The sequence below is a fragment of the Mus caroli genome, chromosome 2, assembly GCF_900094665.2.
Source record: "Mus caroli chromosome 2, CAROLI_EIJ_v1.1, whole genome shotgun sequence".
In the NCBI taxonomy this organism is placed as follows: domain Eukaryota; kingdom Metazoa; phylum Chordata; class Mammalia; order Rodentia; family Muridae; genus Mus; species Mus caroli.
The window spans coordinates 92,209,094-92,232,712 of record NC_034571.1 but is presented as its reverse complement, the minus strand read 5'-3'; positions in this window follow the sequence as shown (position 1 = coordinate 92,232,712).

The following is a 23,619-nucleotide window of genomic DNA, read 5'->3' as shown; positions in this document are numbered from 1 at the left end:
AATAATAAGATATATGTGATCTGGTTGGGATAGATACACTCTCTGGATTATAGTATGATCTGTCTGGAATACAGACACATGCTTAATACATATCTTAAATCCCAAAAATGAAGGTACTGTTATTTTGTAGAAGGAAACAGCAATGTTTGAAAGTGACCTCTAATTGCAGGGCAGACAAAGGGACGAATCAGAGAAAGATTTGGCAGAAATAATCAGAGATAGATTATTACTAACTCCTACAATAAGAGATAGGAAAGGTGACATACAAGAACAATGCACTTGTACACACACGTGCATGTGCACACACACACACAGAGAGAGAGAGAGAGAGAGAGAGAGAGAGAGAGAGAGAGAGAGAGAGAGAGAGGGAGAGACAGAGACAGAGAGAAAGAGACAGAGACAGAGACAGACAGAGAGAGGGGGGGTTTACTAGGACAGTTTTAGAGATACAGATTGTTGTATAAGGGTCCATGATTTGCCAAAGAATGATAACCCAGACTCAAATAGTTTGCTAGAGCAAAGAGCAGAGTGATTATTCAGTAGAATTTCTCTGCACACAGGGGTTTCCCATTGGAAATGGAGACACATAGTTGATTCACAGACCCAGTTCATATAATTAGTTAGGGAATTCCAGGAATGAGTATGTTCCATTTTACCTTGATTGTTTGGCTGTATCTATGGGCTATGACTAATTGTATAGTTCCTTTGGGTTCTGGAGATGTTCTAGGGGGTTGCTTAGTCATTCTGGCTTCATATTTTTGGATCAGTCCAGATGACAAGGCAACTACAGATTAACATCTCCTTGGCTGTGTTTGGATGAACACAGGTTCCTGGATCTGGGTTCTCATTTCTGAGAAACAGAAACATAGGCCTACTCTCCCAAACTGCCAAGTTGCAGCCTGTCCAGGAGTCAGGTTGGTTTTGGCTAACTCAGTTCCCTCAGTTGCATGTGAAGACAAAATTAGCCAAAGAATGAGAAAGAACCAAAAGACTGGGACAGATTGCAATAGTTAGTTTGAGTTAAAGCAGATCAGTTCAGTCATAAGCTGAGAATGGCCAGATTTAATCGGTCACCTTGGAGAGGACTTTGAGTCACAACAGTTGAGTTGAACCATTCAGACAAAGTTCAAAATGAAACTAGAAAGGGTGAGTGTATTTAGCAGTAGGTCTGTGAGACAATTACATTGAAGAAATAAAAGTTACTTTTACAAACCATTAAATAATATTTAATCCTGCCAAAACTATGTCCTCATGATAGTTAATGTTTAGCAAAATCATAATTCTCATAGTTATTTAACAGACCTGCACAGTAGAATAGTCTTAAAATCATTTAGGAAAACCATGCCAATCTATTAATCTATGTTTTGATTTTAGCTAAGCATCCACAGCCATTCCAACCAGTATTTTAGTACCCATAACAAAAAAAAAATACATTTTCAAATGCATTTTACAAATTAACAGTCCCATAAGAGAAATATTTTCATAGGAATATTTAATAAGTATTTTTTTTATTTCACAGTTATAGATGCATCTAATAGGGGGAAATGTACTAATGTGGTCATTGGTACATATTTTGTAAAATCAACATTTCAATAAAGTAATTTTCTGTCTCCCAGATTAGTAATCAGCTATATCATCATTTTCATACTCTAAAGCATCTGACGTCTTTGGTGATATCTATGTGAGTTCATTAATAAACATTGGAGCCTATCTATTTTTGGTTTTGCTTGGTTTTACAAAGACTCTTACTGCATATCCTTAGCTATCCTATAACTCAATATGTAGACCACGGTATCCTCAGACTCATAGAGATGAACTTGCCTTTGCTTCCCTAGGAATGAAATTGAAGGCATATACCACCATACCTTGCTGCAATCTGTACCTTAGAGTGGAAATTATTAACACAAGCTACTATTAACAAGAGTGATTATGCATATCTATATAGTATGTCATGTTTAAATAAATACTCTATAATTTACTTTTTAGTAAATTGAGTCATTTAAATAGATTCATTTTGATTAATTTGATTCAGATTGATTCATTGAAATTATTATCTGATTTAGAATTTTTTTATATATACCTAATATTATTTCTGCATATGTTTATATTTAAATATTAAATATATGATTTAATCATTTTTAATAATAACCAGTATTTTATCTTCATTATTTTCCATTAAAATATCTAATTTTGTTGTGATGAGACATAAAACAGTTACTAATATTCATTATTATTGTTTTAAAAGTCAAGTTGGATAAACTTAAAATAACTTTTTTGTAATTCATTTTTAATTTTGCTGTAGAGTTTTACTATTTAGTATATGCAATATTATTTTAAATATTTTATTACAATTAGCTATCTTTTCTCCTTTCTTTGATTACTATTGCATAAATAGGAAAAATAACCTACTGATTCCATTTAGTATTGCTATGAATTGAGGCCTGAACCCTTTGGAATAGGTAAATATACGGTGGGATCATTTCTGGGGAAGACTAATTCTTGCTTTCTCAATGTTCATTATTGCTTATATGTGTCTATAATGAAGTGCCATGAGATTGGCTCACACCACATTAACATGTGTATTAGTATTATACTTGTTGAGATTTTATTTTTGCAGTCATATTATTGAGGTACTATGGCTGAGGTTTCTTTGTCATTTCAGGAGACTCTTTCTGAAAACAGACTTTTTCTTTTCTGACCTCTTATAGATTTCATGCCTATTTCTATAATTTCACTAAGAATTAGGTATAAGAGTTATTGTAGATCAATTGGGGGTGGGTACACTAGAATAAATTGTTCTCTGAATTTTACCCAGTTGTGGGTTACTATATTGGTCTTTGCTGCAAAGGAAAGCATATTTAAAGAGGGATGAGATCACACTTATGGCTTATATTATTTTTATAAACAACTGACACCAACAAAGAAATTTATCCACTCTACCATATCAAAATATGCTAAAACATGGCTATTTGTAACTTTTATATAGTATTTTCTGAAAAGAAGAAACAAGAAATATTGAACAAATGTTCATTGCCAGGATGAATCTACATTTGCAAGGAAACCAGTTGAAGTAAAGTCATATTGATTTATTATTTAGTGGAAAGTTCAGTAAGTTTATTAAAAGTTATAGTAACTGAGGCATCAAAATATAGCAATCAACAGATATGTAGATCAAGATATTTATTGAAACCTAACTTTTGGATTAAATAAAGCCACCTTTTAATAAAACTATAATCCCTGAAATGTTCAATTGTTTACTTTTGAATAATCGAAAATCAAACTAAAGCAAGCCATTTAACCTCATCCTATTCAAACAATATATTAAATGAACAAAAATATGAACAAGTTATGGTATTGCAACAATGCCTACATTCACAGTAGAAAAACATTATTATTAACAAGAGAAATATTTACCTGCAAAAGCAGTAGAAACTATTGGCTATTTGTTCTTAAAATTTTTAAGTTATTTATTCTTAACTGCAACACCACAAGGTAAAAATGAATTGCATGCCACTGTTAAACCTGTCTAGGATAGATATTAAAAGAACTGATTTGTCAAAATATTTAAGAGCCACCACTGATAAAGCATCATGAATTTTTACTTGTAGAATAATATGCCTCACTATATCTGACATAATTTAAGAACTCCTTCCAATAGAACAAGACTTAATGTTTTGCTTTCCTTTTACTGTCCTTCCATATTAGGAAAACCATGAAAACATAAAATAGTAGGAATGAAGGAAGCAGAAAAAGAAAGCAATTTGCAAGCTCTCTTATACTCTGTATAAGAGTCTAGCATCTGTTATGGAATCTCTTTAAATCTTTTCATCAACACATAATATTAGGCACTTTGTTAACAACAAACAACAGCATTTTAGGTTTCTTTCATTAGATTGACCCATAGTTTGTATGCATGCACTTGTTTGTGCGCGTGTGTGCGCACAGGCACACACACACTGTAATGTTTAGAATTTAGTAGCTAGTGCTTCATAGTCAGACATGAGAAACAAGAATGTGTCCCTAAAAGAGTATATGGAAAACCCTGTTTGTGTTCTCTCTCTCTCTCTCTCTCTCTCTCTCTCTCTCTCTCTCTCTCTTTCTCTCTCCTTCTCTCCTTCCACAGTGTTTCTTTATCTCTCTGTATTCATCTCTGTCTCTCTTTCTCTCTCTCTATGTGTGTCTCTCTCTCTGTGTCTGTAATGCAGCCAGGCAAACAGCTAGATAGACATTCCTAATTCCACACGTCTCAATGTGAATTACACTCTTTCTTCTCAGACTTCACCTCTATTATCTTTTCTATATCTCTCTCACTTTCTCTTTCTCTCTCTATCTGTGTATAATTGATCTATCCATCCATCCATCCAACTACCCACTTGACTATCTCTTCTTTCCATCTCCTGTAACCAGCTAAGCATCTTTCCTCCTCCATTTCTTTAGTATTCATTCTTATTATCTAGGTTTCCAGAACTCTTAGGGCCATATGTCAAACACAATCATTTATAACTAAAAAGAACTGTTTTCATGTATTTAAAATACTTCATTGGTTTTCAGTAACCTGTTTGATTTTAAATAACAATGTCATTTACCTAATACTTCACCCTTATCCATTGTTTTGTCTTTTTTTATTCTTCTCAGCATGTCATGGGTACTAGTTTCTGCTTAATACTTCAAACATTTTCAAGCTGTCATATTTCTACACAATATTCCACAATTTACAACTTACCTCCACCTTCTTTTCACAATTATGGATATCCTTAGAGCCTTCGTGTCTTCTTTCATCGCATACATTGACTACTATGAAATAGTCTTCTTACCCACAGCATATAACATGAAAATTAAGTTATTTTTCCCACAAGAAAATGTTAATATAATGCATTCTTATACCTGTAATTATAGCACATATTTGCTAATTATATGTCATCATGGCATAGGCTAGAGTCATATGAGAAACATAAATTGAGAAAATTTGTAAGATTGAGCTGTAGGCAAGCCCAGAGAGAATTTTCTTGCTTAGTGATTGAGGTGGAAGTTTGGTGCGGGAAATATTTCAAAAGTCATTTTCCACACTTTGGTCTTCATTCTTCTTGAGTTTCATGCGTTTAGCAAATTGTATCTTATATCTTGGGTATCCTAAGTTTCTGGGATAATATCCACTGTTCAGTGAGTACATATTGTGTGAGTTCCTTTGTGATTGGGTTACCTCACTCAGGATGATACCATCCAGGTCCATCCATTTGCCTAGGAATTTCATAAATTCATTCTTTTTAATAGCTGAGTAGTACTCNATTGTGTAAATGTACCANANTTTCTGTATCCANTCCTCTGTTGAGGGNCATCTGGGTTCTTTCCAGCTTCTGGCTATTATAAATAAGGCTGCTATGAACATAGTGGAGCATGTGTCCTTCTTACCGGTTGGAGCATCTTCTGGCTATATGCCCAGGAGAGGTATTGCGGGATCCTCCTGTAGTACTATGTCCAAATTTCTGAGGAACTGCCAGACTGATTTCCAGAGTGGTTGTACAAGTTTGCAATCCCACCAACAATGGAGGAGAGTTCCTCTTTCTCCACATCCTCACCAGCATCTGCTGTCACCTGAATTTTTGATCTTAGCCATTCTGAGTAGTGTGAGGTGGAATCTCAGGGTTGTTTTGCTTTGTATTTCCCTGATGATTAAGGAAACTCAAGAAGAACGAAGACCAAAGTGCGGACACTTTGCCCCTTCTTAGAATTGGGAATAAAATTCCATGTAACTCCATGGAAGGAGTTACAGAGACAAAGTTTAGAGCTGTGATGAAAGCATGGACCATCTAGACACTGCCATATACAGGGATCGATCCATAATCAGCTTCCAAACGCTGACATCATTGCATACACTAGCAAGATTTTGCTGAAAGGACCCAGATATAGCTTTCTCTTGTGAGACTATGCCGGGGCCTAGCAAACACAAGTGGATGCTCACAGTCAGCTATTGGATGGATCACACGGCCCCCAATGGAGGAGCTAGAGAATGTACCCAAGGAGCTTAAGGGATCTGCAACCCTATAAGTGGAACAACATTATGAACTAACCAGTACCCCGGAGCTCTTGACTCTAGCTGCATATGTATCAAAAGATGGCCTAGTCAGCCATAAATGGAAAGAGANGCCCATTGGACTTGCAAACTTTATATGCCCCAGTACAGGGGAACGCCTGGGCCAAAAAGTGGGAGCGGGTGGGTAGGGGAGTGGGCGAGAGGGTATGGGGGACTTTTGGGATAGCATTGAAAATGTAAATGAGGAAAATACCTAATAAAAATATTTTTAAAAAGTCATTTTCCTGTGCCAGGGCAGGCTACTCTCTGCTAGTGCAGGCCCTGGCAACCTAACTCTTTCAACCTCCATGGCTAGCCCCAGGAAGTGGTCTTCCAAGTTCTGGTTTGCCTGCCTCAGAGCTGCTAATAACTTCTGAGATATCCACCCCCTGTAGCTAGTTGTCATAAATCCCCTAACCCAGTTAATCAGAACTCTAGAAGCTTATAATTATCAGTCAATTTTATATAAAAATAAATTCATAATATTCTCACACAATAAATTTAGAGCCAATTAATAATAATACAAGTTTCCCATCTAGATTAGACAAGTCATCCCAGTCATTCTATTCTTTTATGGTATTCATATTTATCTGTGCCTATTTAAAGCCATGAATCATCTTTCTCTTTCTCCATTTTCCTTACTTCTCCCTTCTTTCCTATCTCTCAGGTCTCTAAAATTCTCTGCCTGCCTTCCTTTTCCATTGCTCAATCACAGGCTTCTTATTGTATTAATATTTAAATTAATTAGGGGGGTTCTGCTACAGAAGGGTCCAGTCTATTGTGAATGCCTGACTGAACTTCTACTAGATTATTGGACTTTCCATTCACATGGCAAAATTGTTATATTATTGGGACTGCAGCGCTTAGTCATGCCAATACATATATAAGCGTATGAGAGTGCAAATACACACACACACACACACACACATATGTACACACGTGTACATGTGTGTACATATGTGTGTATACATAGACATAGATACACACAGACACACACACACACACGCGTGCACACACACACACACACACACACACACACAGATTCTTTCCGTAAATCTTGTGGCTCTGATTAATAAAGATTACAGTGTTAGGTATGGTGATCCTGGGTTCTATAAGAAAGCAGGCTGAACAAGCCAAGGGGAATAAGGCAGTAAGCAGCCATCCCTTATGCTCACTACATAAGCTCCTGCCTCCAGGACCCTGCCATGTCTGAGTTTCTGTCTTTGTTTCTTTTAGTGATGAAGAGTGATGTGTAATAATAAGCCAAATATACTTTCCTCGAGTTGCTTTGCACAAATACCTTCACGGTAGTGTATCTCATCTCTTAGTTATACTAGGAATTCCTTAAGGGTTAATGAATTCAAAGCATCTTCTTTCGCGTAGTCACACTCGTAGATATAACAGTAATTAGAGCATTTCTGGTTTAATAAAAAAATGGTGAGTCTAAATGCTAGATTGAAAGGTGCTGTTCAGACACCCTTGTTATTACAGATCTTATTTGACCTTTAAAATGAACTATTCAATTTCTTGCAATATAAAAATATGTAGACTATTTTCCAGGATTACTAGACTTATTTTCATTAACTGAAGCGACATGTTAAAATTACTATATTATTAACAGCATTTTTCAAATACTTTTAAAAATTCCATATTAAATTTATTTCTATGGTAATCTAATTTTATTAATGTGGTATAGTTTTAATCTTAATTCAAGCTTTGTAAAAATATCTTATTTCACAAAATTAATTTTATACTATACAAGTCATGGAACGCATAATCTTAATGCATAAAAAAATAGAAACCCAAGTCCACAGTTTTAATTAACTCTCTTTTACTTAAGAATTTAGAGAAATAAGGCAAAAAACTGCTGTTAGACAAGGAGCCAGAAGTCTGGAGCAATGACTAACTCTTTCTTTGAAGCACCCTGTCCTGTTTTGCTCTTCCTGGGATTAATTGGCATTTGCTCCTATCCAGTATAAAGGAAAATGACATAGTTTGCTTTCAGACAATGTTGAGATTTGGTCTATTGGTATGTACTGTAATGTTAAATTCTATACTAATGATTCAAAAGATTTTGTTGTGCAAATCTTTTCCCTTGATTTAAAACTATTGGTTAAATAAAATTGGCCACAGTCAATTACTGTAGGGATTGGAGGAAGGTGAGTTTGGAGTGACCTGGTTGTGGGACATAGAAGGGAACGAGATGGAGAGGAAAGAAAGGGAGAGAGAGGAAGCTGCCTTGAAGGAAGATAGACCATGAGCGCATGTCCAAGACAAAGAGCATATATCCAGAGTATACTACTAGGGAGGTAGCCAGAGCAGCACTTAGAAAAGTAGGTTAGAGGGGTATTTCTCAGAAATTGTCAAAGTCAAAAAAAAAAATCAGAGTTTAATTCTTATTTTTTTGTAAGCCAGTGGGAGATAAGCTTAAATTTGTTGTGCCATAAGATAGTGTCTTGAATACTCCAAAACAGAGCCAGCCTCAAAAATCTAGAAACAATGCTAGTCCTCTAAAATCATCACCAAGTGATGACACCATGAGATTCAACTGATAGCTCTCAGCCAAAAGAAGTAAATGTAAAGGACAATAAGCCCTAAAGAGCACAGGCTTCATTTCACCAGCCAGATGAGTATCAGGCCTTCTTTGTACAACTACATATCTAACTTAAATCAAAGGAGGTGACAAATGAAAAGCTTTACCCTAGAAGTGCTCTCAGGTGTAACATTCTTCTCACACAAACCAAATTTTCACATGTGTTTCAGGATTAAAAACATTTAATATCACCAACAATACTATTTTCTTAACAGGCAATAAACAAACACTGGCAATTCACTACTATGAATTTGAATATTGGGTGATTTAGTTAACTATCATTAAAATTCTAAATTGAGCTCTCTATAATCACCATAAGTGTCTGTACTTTCTAGAAAGTAAGTCTCAAGGGAAATTCCAAAAATAATTTTACTTATATATTCATTTATGCTATTTTATAAAAGATCTTGAGTTCTTAAAAATATTCACCTTCAGAGATACTCAAAGGATTAAGAAATGTGCACTGTGTATGAATGGAAATAGAAGGAATGTTTCAGATCATTTGATCATACTATGAACCACAAGATTGTGTTATTTACTGGAAAAAAACCCAAAAAACAAAAACAAACAAACAAACAAAAAAACCCCTATTTTCAGTTCTGCTGTGGCTCAGCCTTAGCACATACTTTATTTTAATACATGCTCTCTCTCAGTCCACACATTAATCACAAACATTAAAAAGGTAAAGTTTAGTTTGTAGAAGGAAGCACCCATGTTTGAAAGTGATGTTAATTGTGTATCTGACAAAGTGACAAATCAGCGAATGACTTGACAGAATAAGATGAGCCCAACTCGTAGGAGAAGAGAGAGGAAAGGAAAGCTACTTAAAAGAGCACTGCACATCTTCCACCTGAAATGACCAGAGGCCACCAAGGGCCCTAGAGTACACTGTACACCTCAGGACCTTGGGATCACCTCAGGGTCACAGGTGAGTAGAACGCAACATCAGCTCCAAAGAATCACAGAGAGTCTTGTGCCAGCAGGAACAGGGACAAAGGAACCCACCTGACCAGAGCTGGGATCCACTCCAGTCTGGGACAGCCCTGCCATCTTCCACCTGAACTCAGCCAAGGGCTCCTAGAGCCCCAGAGTACTCTCCACACCACAGGGCCCCTAGCACACCCTGAACCTAGTGATCACAACAATCAAAGAGAATGCAAAATCCAAAAAGATCTTAACTCGAAACATCCAGGAAATCCAAGACAAAATAAGAAGATGGAACCTAAGGATAATAGGTATTGATGAGAATGAAAACTTTCAAATTAAAGGACCAGCAAATATCTTCAACAAAATTATAGAAGAAATCTTCCCTAACCAAAGGAAAGGGATGCCCATTAACATACAAGAAGCCTACAGGACTTCAAATAGACTGGACCAGAAAAGAAATTCCTCCTGACACATAATAATCAGAACAACAAATGCTCTAAATAAAGACAGAATATTAAAAGCAGTAAGAGAAAAAGGTCAGTTAACATATAAAAGCAGGCTTATTAGAATTACTATAGACTTCTCACCAGAGACTATGAAAGCCAGAAGATCCTGGACAGATGTTATACAGACACTAAGAGAACACAAATGCCAGCCCAGGGTACTATAACCAGCAAAACTCTCAATTACCATAGATGGAGAAACCAAAGTATTCCATGACAAAAACAAATTCACAAAATATCTTTCCATGAATACAGCCCTTCAAACAATAATAAAGGGAAAACAGCAAAACAGAACGGAAACTACACCATAGAAAAAGCAAGTAAGTAATACTTCAACAAATCTAAAAGAAGAAAGCCACAAGAAGAGAATCACAACTTTAACAACAAAAATAACAGGAAACAACAATTTTTTTCTTTAATTTATCTTAACATCAATGGACTCAATTTCCCAATAAAAAGACATGTATTAATAAAATGACTACACAAACAACCCAACATTTTGATACTTGCAGAAAACCCATCTCAAAGACAGACACTACTACAGAATAAAAGGCTGGAAAAAATTTTTCAAGCAACTGGTCCAAAGAAACAAGCTGGATTAGCCATTCTAATACAGAATAAAATTGACTTCCAACCCGAAGTTATCAAAAAAGACAGGAGGGGCACTTCATACTCATCAAAGGTAAAATCTACCAAGAGAAACTCTCAAATCTAAATATCTATGCTCCAAATACAAAGGCATCTACATTCATTAAACAAACTTTAGTAAAGCTCAAAGCACACATTGTACCTCACACAATAATAGTATAAGACTTCAAAACACCATTTTCATCAATGGACAGATCCTAGAAACAGAAACTAAACAGACACATGAACACAAACAGAAGTTATGAAACAAATGGATTTTTGACCATATATTGGTCAAAAAACCACGCCTCCACAGATACAAAAATATTGAAATTATCCCATGCATCCTATCAGATAACCACGGACTACTGCTGATCTTCAATAACAACATAAATAATAAAAATCCAACATTCACATGGAAACTGAACAACACTCTTCTCAATGATACCTTGGTCAAGGAAGCAAAAAAGCAAGAAATGAAAGACTTTTTAGGGTTTAATGAAAATGAAGCTACAACATACCGAAACTTATAGAACACAATGATAGCAGTCCTAAGAGGAAAACTCAGAGCCCTGAGTACCTCCATAAAGAAACAGGGAGCAAATACAAGCAGCCTGAGAGCATACATAGAAGCTCTAGAACTAAAGGAAGCAAATTCAACCAAGAGTAGTAGACAGCAGAAAATAATCAAACTTAGGGATGAAATCAACCAAGTGGAAAAAAAAAGAACTATTCAAAGAATCAACCAATCGAGGAGCTGGTTCTTTGAGAAAATCAACAAAATCGATAAACCCTTAGCCAGACTNACTAGAGGGCACAGGGAAAGCATCCTAATTAACAAAATCAGAAATGAAAANGGAGACATAACAACAGATCCTGAAGAAATCCAAAACACCACCAGATCCTTCTACAATAGGCTATACTCAACAAAACTGTAGAACCTGGATGAAATGGACAAGATTCTAGACAGATACCAGGTACCAAAGTTAAATCATGATCAGATTAATGATCTAAACAGTCCCATATCCCCTAAAGAAATAGAATCAATAATTAATAGTCTCCCAACCAAAAAAAGCCCAGGACCAGATGAGTTTACTGCAGAGTTCTATCGTACCTTCAAAGAAGACCTAATTCCAACTCTCCTCAAACTATTCCACAAAATAGAAACACAAGGTACTCTACCCACTTCATTCTATGATGCCACAATTACTCTGATATCTAAGCCATAAAAATATTCAACAAAGAAAGAGAACTTCAGACCAATTTCCCTTATGAATATAAATGCAAAAATACTCAATAAAATCCTCGCAATCTGAATCCAAGAACACATCCAAACAACCATCCATCATGACCAAGTAGGCATCATCCCAGGGATGAAGGGATGATTTAATATAAGGAAATTCATCACAGTAATCCACTATACAAACAAACTCAAAGACAAATATCATATGATCATCTCATTAGATGCTGAGAAAGCGTTTGACAAAATACAACACCTTATCATGATAAAAGTCATAGAAAGATCAGGAATCCAAGGCCCATACCCAAACATAATAAAAGCAATATAAAGCAAACCAGAAGGCAACATAAAACTAAAGGAAGAGAAACAAGAAGAAATCCCACTAAAATCACCATGCCTGACCTCAGGCTACCTACAGAGCAATTGTGATAAAAAACTGCATGGTCTTGGTACAGTGACATACAGGTATATCAGTGGAATAGTATTGAAGACCCAGAAATGAATCCACACACCTATGGTTACTTGATCTTTAACAAGGAAGCATTTTCAACAAATGGTTCTGGCACTACTGGCTGTTATCGTGTAGAAGAATGTGAATTGATCCATTCTTATCTCCTTGAACAAAGCTCAAGTCTAAGTGGATCAAAGACCTCCGAATAAATCCTGACTCACTGAAATTTATAGAGAAGAAAGTGGGGAAAAGCCTCCAACATATGGAAACAGGGGAAAATTTCCTGAACAGAAGAACAATGGCTTGTGCTGTAAGATCAAGAATCAACAAATGAAATCTCATAAAATTGCAAAGCTTCCATAAGGCAAAAGATACTGTCAATAAGACAAAAAGGCCACCAACAGATTGGGAAAGGATTTTTACCAATCCTAAATCTGAAAGGAGACTAATATCCAATATACACAAGGATCTCAAGAAGCTGGACTCCAGAAATTCAAGTAATACCATTAAAAATGGGGTACAGAGCTAAACAAAGAATTTTCAACTGAGGAAGGGCTGAGAAGCACCTGAAAAAATGTTCAACATCCTTAATCATCAGGGAAATGCAAATCAAAACAACACTGAGATTCCACCTCACACCAATCAGAACGGCTAGGATCAAAAATTCAAGAGACAGCAGATGCTGGCGAGAATGTGGAGAAAGAGGAACACTCCTCCACTGCTGGTGGAATTGCAAGCTTGTACAACCACGCTGGAAATCAGTGTGGTGGTTCCTCAGAAACTTGGGCATAGTAGTCCTGGAAGATCTAGCAATACCTCTCCTGGGCATATACCCAAAAGATGTTCCAACTGATAATAAGCACACATGTTCCACTATGTTCATAGCAGACTTATTTATAATAGCCAGAATCTGGAAAGAACCAAGATGTCCTTCAACAGAGGAATGGGTACCGAAAATGTGGTACGTTTATACAATGGAGTACTACTCAGCTATTAAAAACAATGAATTTATGAAATTCTTGGACAAATGGATGTATCTGGAGGATATCATTCTGAGTGAGGTAATCCAATCACAAAAGAAGTAACTTAATATGAACTCACTGATAAGTGGATATTAGCCCAGAAACTTAGAATACCCAAGATACAATTTGTAAAACATAACGAAATCAAGAAGGAAGACCAACGTGTGGATACTTCATTGCCCCTTAGAATAGGAAAGAAAATACCCATGGAAGGAGTTACAGAGACAATGTTTGGAGCTAAGACAAAAAGGTTGACCATCCAAAGACTATCCTACCCGGGGATGCATCCCCAAATCAGCCACCAAACGCAGGCACTGTTTCATACACCAGCAAGATTTTGCTGAAAAGACCCTGATATAGCTTTCTCGTGTGAGGCTATGCCAGTGCCTGGTAAATACTGAAGTGGATGCTCAAATCATCTATTGGATAGAACACAGTGTCCCCCAATGGAGGAGCAAGAAAATGTACCCAAGGACCTGAAGGTATCTGCAACCCTATAGGTGGAACAACAATACGAATTAACCAGTACACCCAGAGCTCATGTCTGTAGCTGCATATGTAGCAGAAGATGGCCTGGTTGGCCATCATTGGGAAGAGAGGCCCCTTGGTCTTGAAAACTATATATGCTCTAGTACAGGAAAATGCCAGGGCCAAGAAGTAGGAGTGGGTGTGTAGGGGAGCAAGGCAGGGGGAGGTTATAGGGGACTTTTGGGATAGCATTTGAAATGTAAGTGAAGAAAATATCTAATAAAAAAATGAAAAAAAAAAAGAGCATTGCAGAGGGAAATAAAAGAGAGGCCATTCTACTGGGATAGTTTTTTGAAGAAGAGTTTAAGAGAGAACATACTAGACACAGAATAAACAAGAAAATGAAAATGAGCAAGAGATTAGAACTGATTGTTAGAGTTAGTTTGAGACCAAGCAGAAAAATTTTGTCAGAGGTGAAAAAGAGTCAGAATGGAATCAATCAGCTTGAAAAAGAGTTTGAGTCACAACAGCTGAGGTGTGTCAGCCAGCCAGAGAACAGAGAGAATAAGAAAGCCCCAGAAGCTGTAAACATTCTATTAGATTGTATTGAAACTAGAAACTTCCTAGTCTAGGGCTAAGTTAGCTGACTGAGACAATAAGCTTCTGAAAGGACAATTATATCAGGCAAATAAAAGTTACTTTTACAAATGAAGGCAACAAACCATCTGGAGTTACAGCTGCTGGTTCAAGCTTGGTCATATGCCACCATAGCCATCTATATACAATTTTGATCCAAGAAATCCTTCAAGAATCCTATGAAGTAAAAATGAGTCAAAAGCAATGTATACCATGTCCAACATTTGTTCCATATTGGTAGAAAATCAACACTGATATGTCAAACCAAAACCTCCAGTATTCTAGAGTCCCTCCTAGCTGGTCCCTCCCCACACTCTACCAATAGAGTAAGATCACCAGACAATGGTATAAAAGATTCTTGAATCATTCTAGCAGTCTTTGGCATATTATTAATACTCTTAAGGAACTATTGATAATACTAAGCCAAACCTCACAGATGCCATAAAGTTACTAACACCTCATTTGGCTTATAATCTATCCATTTCTAATCAACTTCAGGCATAGGACGTTTACCTACAATTGGGGATTTTACATGTTCTGTATTCTCAACTTCTGTTTATGAAGCTGTTTAATCTGACCTGACTTCTTTTTTGTGCCATCCTGACAAATCAAACTATGCTCTTCTGTCCTGCTGCATTCAGTTTCTGTTGTGACAGAACATTTCAACCTCATGCAGCTTATAGGAAGGTAGGTTGTATAAGCCTACACTTCCAGGTCATCGCCATGATTCAGTAAAGTCAAATCTTCAGCAGGAACATAAAACAGAAACACTACTGTAATGTGAATAGCTTGCTCATGTTCTAGCTCATACAGGATCATGCTCAGCCTCTTTTCTTATACACACAGGGCCATCTGCCTCAGAGTAGTATTAGTGAGAGTGGTTTGATCTCCTCTACATCAACAGACAATCAAAACTATTCTTCACAGACATAACCATAGACCAATATATTGAAGATAGCTACTCAAAAGAGAATTCCGTTTTTTAGTGTTATTTTGTTTTTCAAATGTTTTTATGCTCTGAAAATTGATAGTGAATAAATAGTAGGAGTTTATATGTCATCTAGAGCCCACGTTGCCATGTGGTTACCTTATGTATCTGATGATGACCAATATATGGAGTCAGCATTGTACCTAGGCTGGCAAATATTCTTCCTTTGGTGGTAATAGAGTCAAATACCTCATTAGTTACAAAGGTATTCAATGTCAGAGCATCATGGAGTTTGTGTAAGGATAGCCTAACCTACCGATATCAAGACTCTGTAAAAGTCCTATGTACTTAGCTTTTCATTCACTTCAAATATGAAGATTCTCCAGCTGTTAGTCACAGAATATAATGGTGATACTCCTTTGAGTTAGGGAATTTCAACTGTATGACAAACAAACTACAAAATGAGTAGGTTCAAAATGGAAAAGTCAACATTTGAATGGAGAGTCTCATTAAACACTTACAAGTTTGAATCAGGTAAGTCATACGGAGGGAAGTAAGCTTAATCTTTGAGGATGGATTTTTTTTGTTGTTGTTTTTAGTGTATTTCAAATAACATATAATCATGATAAACCATTTTCAGTTGCCTCTGTGGAAAATCATGTACCAATTGATATAACATGATGTCTCTCATTTTAAATTAAAGTTATTCATGAAAAGTTGTAAACCCTGAGCTTAAATGAAAACAAAAACAAAAACAAAACAAACAAACAAACAAACAAAAACCAGGAGTTTCTTTGTGCAAACTCAGGACACATTACAGAAGCTATCCTGGCAGTTCAAAATGTATTCCAAGACATAGAGGCTGTCCTTAGAATATGTAGAGTCATTGCCTGCAGAAGGTTAGTGGAGCAAACTCATAATTTGGCATTTCTGTAAATGTCATGGTAGATCAGATTACCCAAGTAAAACATGCTGCACATTGCGGTCACTTGTTTTTCTTGTTGTGTGCATTTAGACCAAAGTAGAATTTATTGATTCATATTCTAGTGAATCATCTTGCCTTAGTTCTGTTATCTATTACCGAGCTGTGTGTCCCTTATCAAGTTTCACTAGATTTAATTCTATATCATTAAATGAAATTAATAAAAAAAACACTCATGACCTAAAAGTCTGAGTTTTAATATTACAAAGATAGAATTGTCCAAATCCTTATATGAAATTGTTCTTACACTGAAAATGTTCAAGGCAAGAGACTAAGTAAAACTGTTTTATCTTTAGTGTACTCACAGGGTTTAGTAATTTAAAATTAACTTTAAATGCAGGAGTATGTGAACCTCGGATGAATTTAGAATACGTTTTTTCTCCTTTGGCAGCACTGATTTCATTTATGTTCGTAGTTACTGCTCATTATGTATGGCTTCTGCTTTATTGAATAAATCAATAAATTAATTAGTGCCATAGAAAGAGAGCTAGAAAAAAAAAAGAAAATTCCAAAGCTTAGAGACATGCATATGAATCTTACTGGCTAATTCTAATGTAATTTAATAGGAAGAGAACTAAATTGGGAGTCAGAGGACTTGAGTTCTCTAAGCTAACATCTGTCAAGTATTACTTGGGAAGCTACTTTCAACTGAATTACGAGAAAGCAGAATATATGTTCTTATCTTTACACTACAGCGGTGCTTTGCTCTTCTCCCTCACAAAGCACAGTCATTGAGGCTGTATGAAAGATAAAATGCAGCACTCTCCAGGGATAAGCAACCTGCTTGGTTCTCCTTACTCCATTGTGTACTTCTCCAAAAGCCCTTGTTATCCACCTTAAAAGAGCAACTGAGGCAAAGCAACAGGTTATTTCAAATGTTACCCCCTTTGCTGATTACCCCTCCACAAACCTCCTATTCCATGCCCCTCCCCTTGCTTCTAGTTTTGCCCCCCCCCCCGCCCAGCCCACCCACTCCTGCCTTACCTGCCTAGTATTTCCCTACACTGGGATATTGAGCCTTCACAGGACCAAGGGCCTCCCCTCCCATTGATGCCAGATAAGGCCATTTTCTGCTACATATGCAGCTAGAGCCATGGGTCCCTCCTTTTGTACTTTTTGGTTGTTGGTTTAGTCCCTGTGAGATTGGGGCCGAGGGGGGGTGTCTGGTAACCATCACATAATTTCTTATAAGATAGTCTGCCTAGGCAAGTTTATTATAAATAATATTGACATGTTTCATTTATATAGACATACAGATATCTATTTCTTCTCAATAGTCTATTACATGGGGAAAGTGCAGATATATGAACTTATTTGAGCTCAATGGTACACTCCCTTCATACCCATGTAGATTTGGTAAAACTATGAAATAGAGATCACACCCAACTCTGTATTGAACTTTGGTAAGTCTTTGGTCAACTAAGTTCTTTCTTTGATGATATGAAAAGGAAAAGCTGAACACAGATTCAAAGGCCATCTTGAAACTTTAAAGTGGCTTTGAAGTCACACACACACACACACACACACACACACATACATGCCTGGCAAGATTCAGTTAACTACAGCCTATCTATTTTACAGATGGCCTCTAGAACACACATCACTGAGTAATGGGCACTTCGCACCCACTGAACAGAAATTTCCTCTTCTCTTCCATTTCTCTCTGTTGTCTCTATTCATCTTTATAATTTGAATAATTGTCATAAGTGGACTGACTCATTCATAGCTTTTCCTATGTAAGTGTATCATTTCAGTGACCACAGTGTGCTATTTTTTCCTGTGTACACATAGAGAGGATTTAAAATGTTGAAGGTAAGATATTGAATTATACTTATTTGAAAGAGTTGTGGTACATGTCACTGCTTACAATGAAGGGCAGAAGCAAATTTGTAAGAACTGGTTTTCTCCCGCAACCATGGGAAAAGACTTCAGTTATCAAGCTTGGTTGTACTCTTACCCAAGGACATGTCTTGCTGTCCTAGGCCTTTTACTTTATTAGTCATGATTAATGTTCCATCAAAAGTATATACCAAAATCTTGTCAAAATTAATATATTTTTGTATCCACTAAATTTTTGAGAAAAGTATATTTTTCTATAATAATTTCAATGTTTAAAGTTCTCGTAAATCTTATACAACCTTCATGTTTCCCTTCATTTCCTGCGTTGTAGAACTCTTTGGAGAATCTATTGTTTATCAAACTCTTGCTTGTATATCCATGGCATTATTGTGGAAGATCATTTATATAGATATGTGGATTTAATTTTAGCTTCTGTATTTTGTTACATTGTTTCAAGGGACACTTCAATTTATCCTGTAACATTTAATTTATTCTAGTTTTCTAATATATTTTAAAAGAACTCTCTCTATTATGGTATTAATGTGTCTCAGATGTTTGCTTTTAACTTCTTTAGATCATATTCTTATAATTTTCATAAGATGCATGTTGAGTCTACAGACTCCATTAGAGAATGTGGATATTTTAACCTTTCTTAACAACTGGGAGCATTTGGGATCTTTCTACTATATCTTCATCAATGTTTTGCATATTTTGGTATGCAAATATTTCATCTGTTTTCTTCATTTTTTTCTACTCTTGACATTGTTTTTGACACTGCTGAAAATGTAAAGTTGATTTAATTTTAATTTTTAATCAATTCTTCATTAAGGTTTAAAAATACAACTGTTTTTTTTAATTTTATATTTCATTACTTATTACATTGCATTCTAGTAGAAATTTTTGAAATGCATATCATCTTCTTCCTATAAAGCTATGCCATAATTTTATTCCTTATTTTCCAATGTGATTTATTGCTTCCTAACTGATTCCATACAAAGTCTACTATTGTATTGAATAGAAGTGGAAAAATGGGTGTCTTAATTATGTTTTTCTCCCAGTGGCAGTTACTATACAATTTACAAAATAAAGGGGAATATTTACAACCATTTGTTCCTGCATCTTGGGGCCCAAAGCTAAAAGAGTTGAAGAATATCTACCTTGCAAAGTGGGTTAAAGTGTCAAAGTCTGTAGTAGTGTTGGTTCTGAACAGAAAGAACCATGTGATTAGTAGAAGGAAGGGAGATTATTTACAATCCCCACTGGCAAGCTAGCATCCTGACAGATGGCAGAGCTGGTGAACAGCCATCTAGGAAAGCATGTGAGGTTAGAAAGGACTGGAGTGTTAGATTCGGAGAGAGCCTTATGAAACAATAAAAGTGGAGGAGCTATCTCTATAGTGGGAGCTGTCTTTAAATTCTGAGAGATGGAGGGTGGAGCACTTCAGAACAGGAGTTTTCTAACTGAATGTGGATTTCTGCATGTCACAGGAGAGTTTTAAAATAGGCTAAGACAAGTTTCTGTTAAAAGGATACACTCTTAAAAGATTCTGAGGGGGAAGGGAGGCCAGAGCAACCCCTGGCAGCTCTTTCCACAAAGCAATCACTCTTTGTGTTTTTTTTTTTAATTTGTTTGTTTGTTTGTTTTGTTGTGCATTTTCAAAGTTATTTTTTGTTGAAAGTTTTAATAGTTTCCATTTTATAATAGTCCTATAGAGGAAAACACAGTATATACAATAAAACCAAAAAATACCATAATATGACATACAAAATAAATTAATTTTTGTGTGTGTGTGCAGTGTTCTGAATGTTTTTCATTAAAATTCATTTTAAAAACTAATTAAGATTAATATGTTTTTTTAATTTTTATTATTCTTTATTTTTACACTGAAGGTTTTTATCTCTAACAGGTCTACATTCTGACAGTTCCACATCCCATCCCCCCCCCCCACACTCCCACCCTAATCTCCAGGAAGATATCCCTACCTCAACACTACCTCCCCACTACCTGGGGCCTCCAGTCTCTTGAGGGTTAGGTGGGTCTTCTCTGACTGAACCCGTATCAAGCAGTCCTCTGCTGTATTTGTGTTGGGGGCCTCATTTTAGCTGGTAAATGTTGCCTGGTTGGTGGTCCAGTGTCTGAGAGATTTCCAGGGTCCAGGTTAATTCAAAATGCTGGTCCTACAGGGTTGCCCTCCTCCTCAGCTTCTTCCAGATTTTTCCTACCAGCTTCTGTCCATGGGTTGAGTGTAAATATCCGTGTCTGACTCTTTCTGCTGGCTGCTTGTTACATCTTTTTTGAGGGTAGTCATGAAATGCCCCTTTTTGTGGGCACTCCATAGCCTCAGAAATAGTGTCAGGCCTTAGGGTTTCCCCTGTAGCTGTTTACCACTTTGGCCCTTTAGCTGAAACACTTTTTCCTTAAGGTCTTCTCCGTATTTGTCCCAGCAGTTCTTTCAGACAGGAACAATAATGGGTCAGGTGGAAAAGCTGGAGATCTGTACCTTCAACATTCCATACATTCAAGCTTGCTTATGGGATTGGGAGAAGTGGGATGCTGGGGCAACCTATCCATGCACTGGGATGTTGTGCTTTTGCAGACTATCCAACAAGATAGAGCAATGTTGGTTTTGTTTCATCAAGGGTGCATACTACATAATTTAATATAATCATTGACTTTTAAGCCAGCATACAAAGTAATGCATCATGTTATGGCATTCTCATACATGTATGATGTTAGTACTTTGTTCTGCTTTGCTCAGTGTGGCACTGTTATCTCCTACTCTGATGCCACTATGTTATTTGCTCTTTAGTTTCATTCTTCCTGTCCTTTCTATACTGAGAATACCTTCCTCCACTTTTATGTCCTCCTTTCTAATTTCACACACACACACACACACACTGGGGGCGGGAGGGAGAGAATGAAATCTAGTTTCACATTATGATATAAAACAATTTGTCATTTAATTCTGACTGATTTAACATAATGTACCAACTTTCTTTTTTTTTTCTTGAAAATAGTATTATTTTATTTTTCTTTACAGCTGAATCAAATACCTTGGTGTAATACACCTTCTTATAAATGGTTTTGTTCTCTTAAGTGGTGAAACCTGTTTTCATGGAGACATACAGGCTGAAACTTGCCAATGCTCTGTTTGTTTGTTTGTTTTTTTTCTGTTTATTCCCGATGTTTCTTCATGTGAATTATTATGACAAATTTTCCATATTTCAGCACTAACGTATAAAGTTAAAAAATCTATTCCAGTTCTTCACAACAGAAAATAAATATTTTCTGAATGCATTTTCAAAAGGATTGAAACAGAATATAGTTATAGAAAGTGGTTTTGCACATTTTATACTATCAAGAACCAAACTGCCTTATTTTGAACCTTTCTTGCGTTGTGAGCTTATGTTTTGATGGGAAGGAATAATTAGTAAGGGAAGTGTGATCTTTCAATGCATAGAGCTATTTATAGAGAAGCTGAGATGAGCATGTTTGCAGATGAAGATATCCCTAAATAGAAATCACTCTAATGAAGGACCAGGAAGCTAAGATCTAAGCTTAAATTGAACTTACTAAGAAAGCTTAAGTAGGTGAAGTAGCTCCTTGAACCACAGTGTTTCAGATGATGGAAATGGTTCCTGAAATTGTTCATCTGTTAGCCAACACCTAATATGTGATAATCATCCAGAAAATGAATTTTTTTCAAAAAATTATCAATTTTTATACTACATTTAAATGTTGTAGAGCATCAATTTAATGTTTGCAACTCTGGTACTGTCAAAATTCTTTTAGGTCATTTACCCTTTTATGGCTCCAGTGTTCTGTGCACTGAATATTTGGGGAAAGAGTAAATGAATAAGTTTATAGGCACTCGACATTGCCTTAGTTAATATGCTATACAATAAAGAGGAAGCAACATGATAACAGCAAAAAGGACACACATTCATTTCTGCCCCCCCCCCTTCTCTGATTGCACTCAACTCAAAACCCCATATACAATTGACCAACTTGAAAAGAAATCAAAATCAGAGCATGCTTTCCGTGCTGGAATGAGAGTGTGGCACTTTGCCCTGGTATTTTTATTTTAATATATGTACTTGCAAAGGACAAAAGAAAGGTCAGAAAACAAGCAATGCAGGAAGCAGTTGAAAAAATATAATTACAGGGGAAAAAAAGCAGAGCTTTCTCTCAGACAAAGGATAAACAAATGTTGAGCAGCTGTTGTCAAGGAAATCATCTGAGACACTTTGGAAATTTGGGAAAGTACCAAAGCTGCTCTGTAGCATAGCACAGTGAATGGTCACAGAAGGAATGGGAGTCAGTCCTTCCTCTTTGCAGGAGCCTACAATGTGCCAGGGCCAAATTCTGAAACCTACTGCTTCTGGAAGTTGAAGATGGCGTAAGACAAAAGTTCCTGATTGGGTGCAAAACGTTCATCAATAAGACCAATTAGAGGCTTTGGGTTTTCTTTTTGTTTTTTCCAAAAGGCATCTATGAGCAAGTTCTATGCAAAATGATATTTCCAAGGAAAAAGACAGAAAAGGTCAGATCTTTGAGATCACTAAAATAGTGAAATAAGACATGGCAGTTTGAACCTCTAACACATTGTTGTAGGGAAATGCAAATTGTTTAGGAACAGACTTCTCCCTGTCTCCATCTGCACTGGATTCATTCTCCAGACCAGATGTCTTTCAGTTCAGTGCAGTGGCTCAACAGCTGAATCTTGCAAACAAACCACAGGCAAATAATTTCTTAATCTAATTTAAATAACAATTTTAATTACAATATATTAATTAATAACAATTTAATTAAATAAAAGTGAACCTATGTGTGTTTGGCGGGGGGGGGGTGTTTGGGGGGGGGGGGGGGAGTGATGGAGAAGGGGTTGCAGGAGGATGGAAAAGAATGGAAGGAAATTCAGAAACCGCACACCGAGCTTCATCTGTACAATTTTTAATAAACTGTATCTCCTACAATTTGCCTGTCTTTACCTTTTATCTAAACAATACAAGATTGACTGTTTTCCTTACTATTCAAACAATAATTCCTATTCAGCAAACATCAAAACACAGTAGTACCCAACCCCAATATTCTTAAATATCTGCTTTCACTGTGGCACATAATATCCAGCTGACCTTGAGTACATAATTTAATCTCTTTTCCTCTTAGTTTCTTCAGACATAATAGAGGGTATTAGTAATATTTAATTTATAGGATGGTATGAGAGTTAAATGAGCTAACTTATGAATGTAATTTGTAGCAGTGCACTGGCACATGAAAAATGCTATGTGTCAGTAATTATTACATAAAGTGTGAAGTAGGAATAACAATAA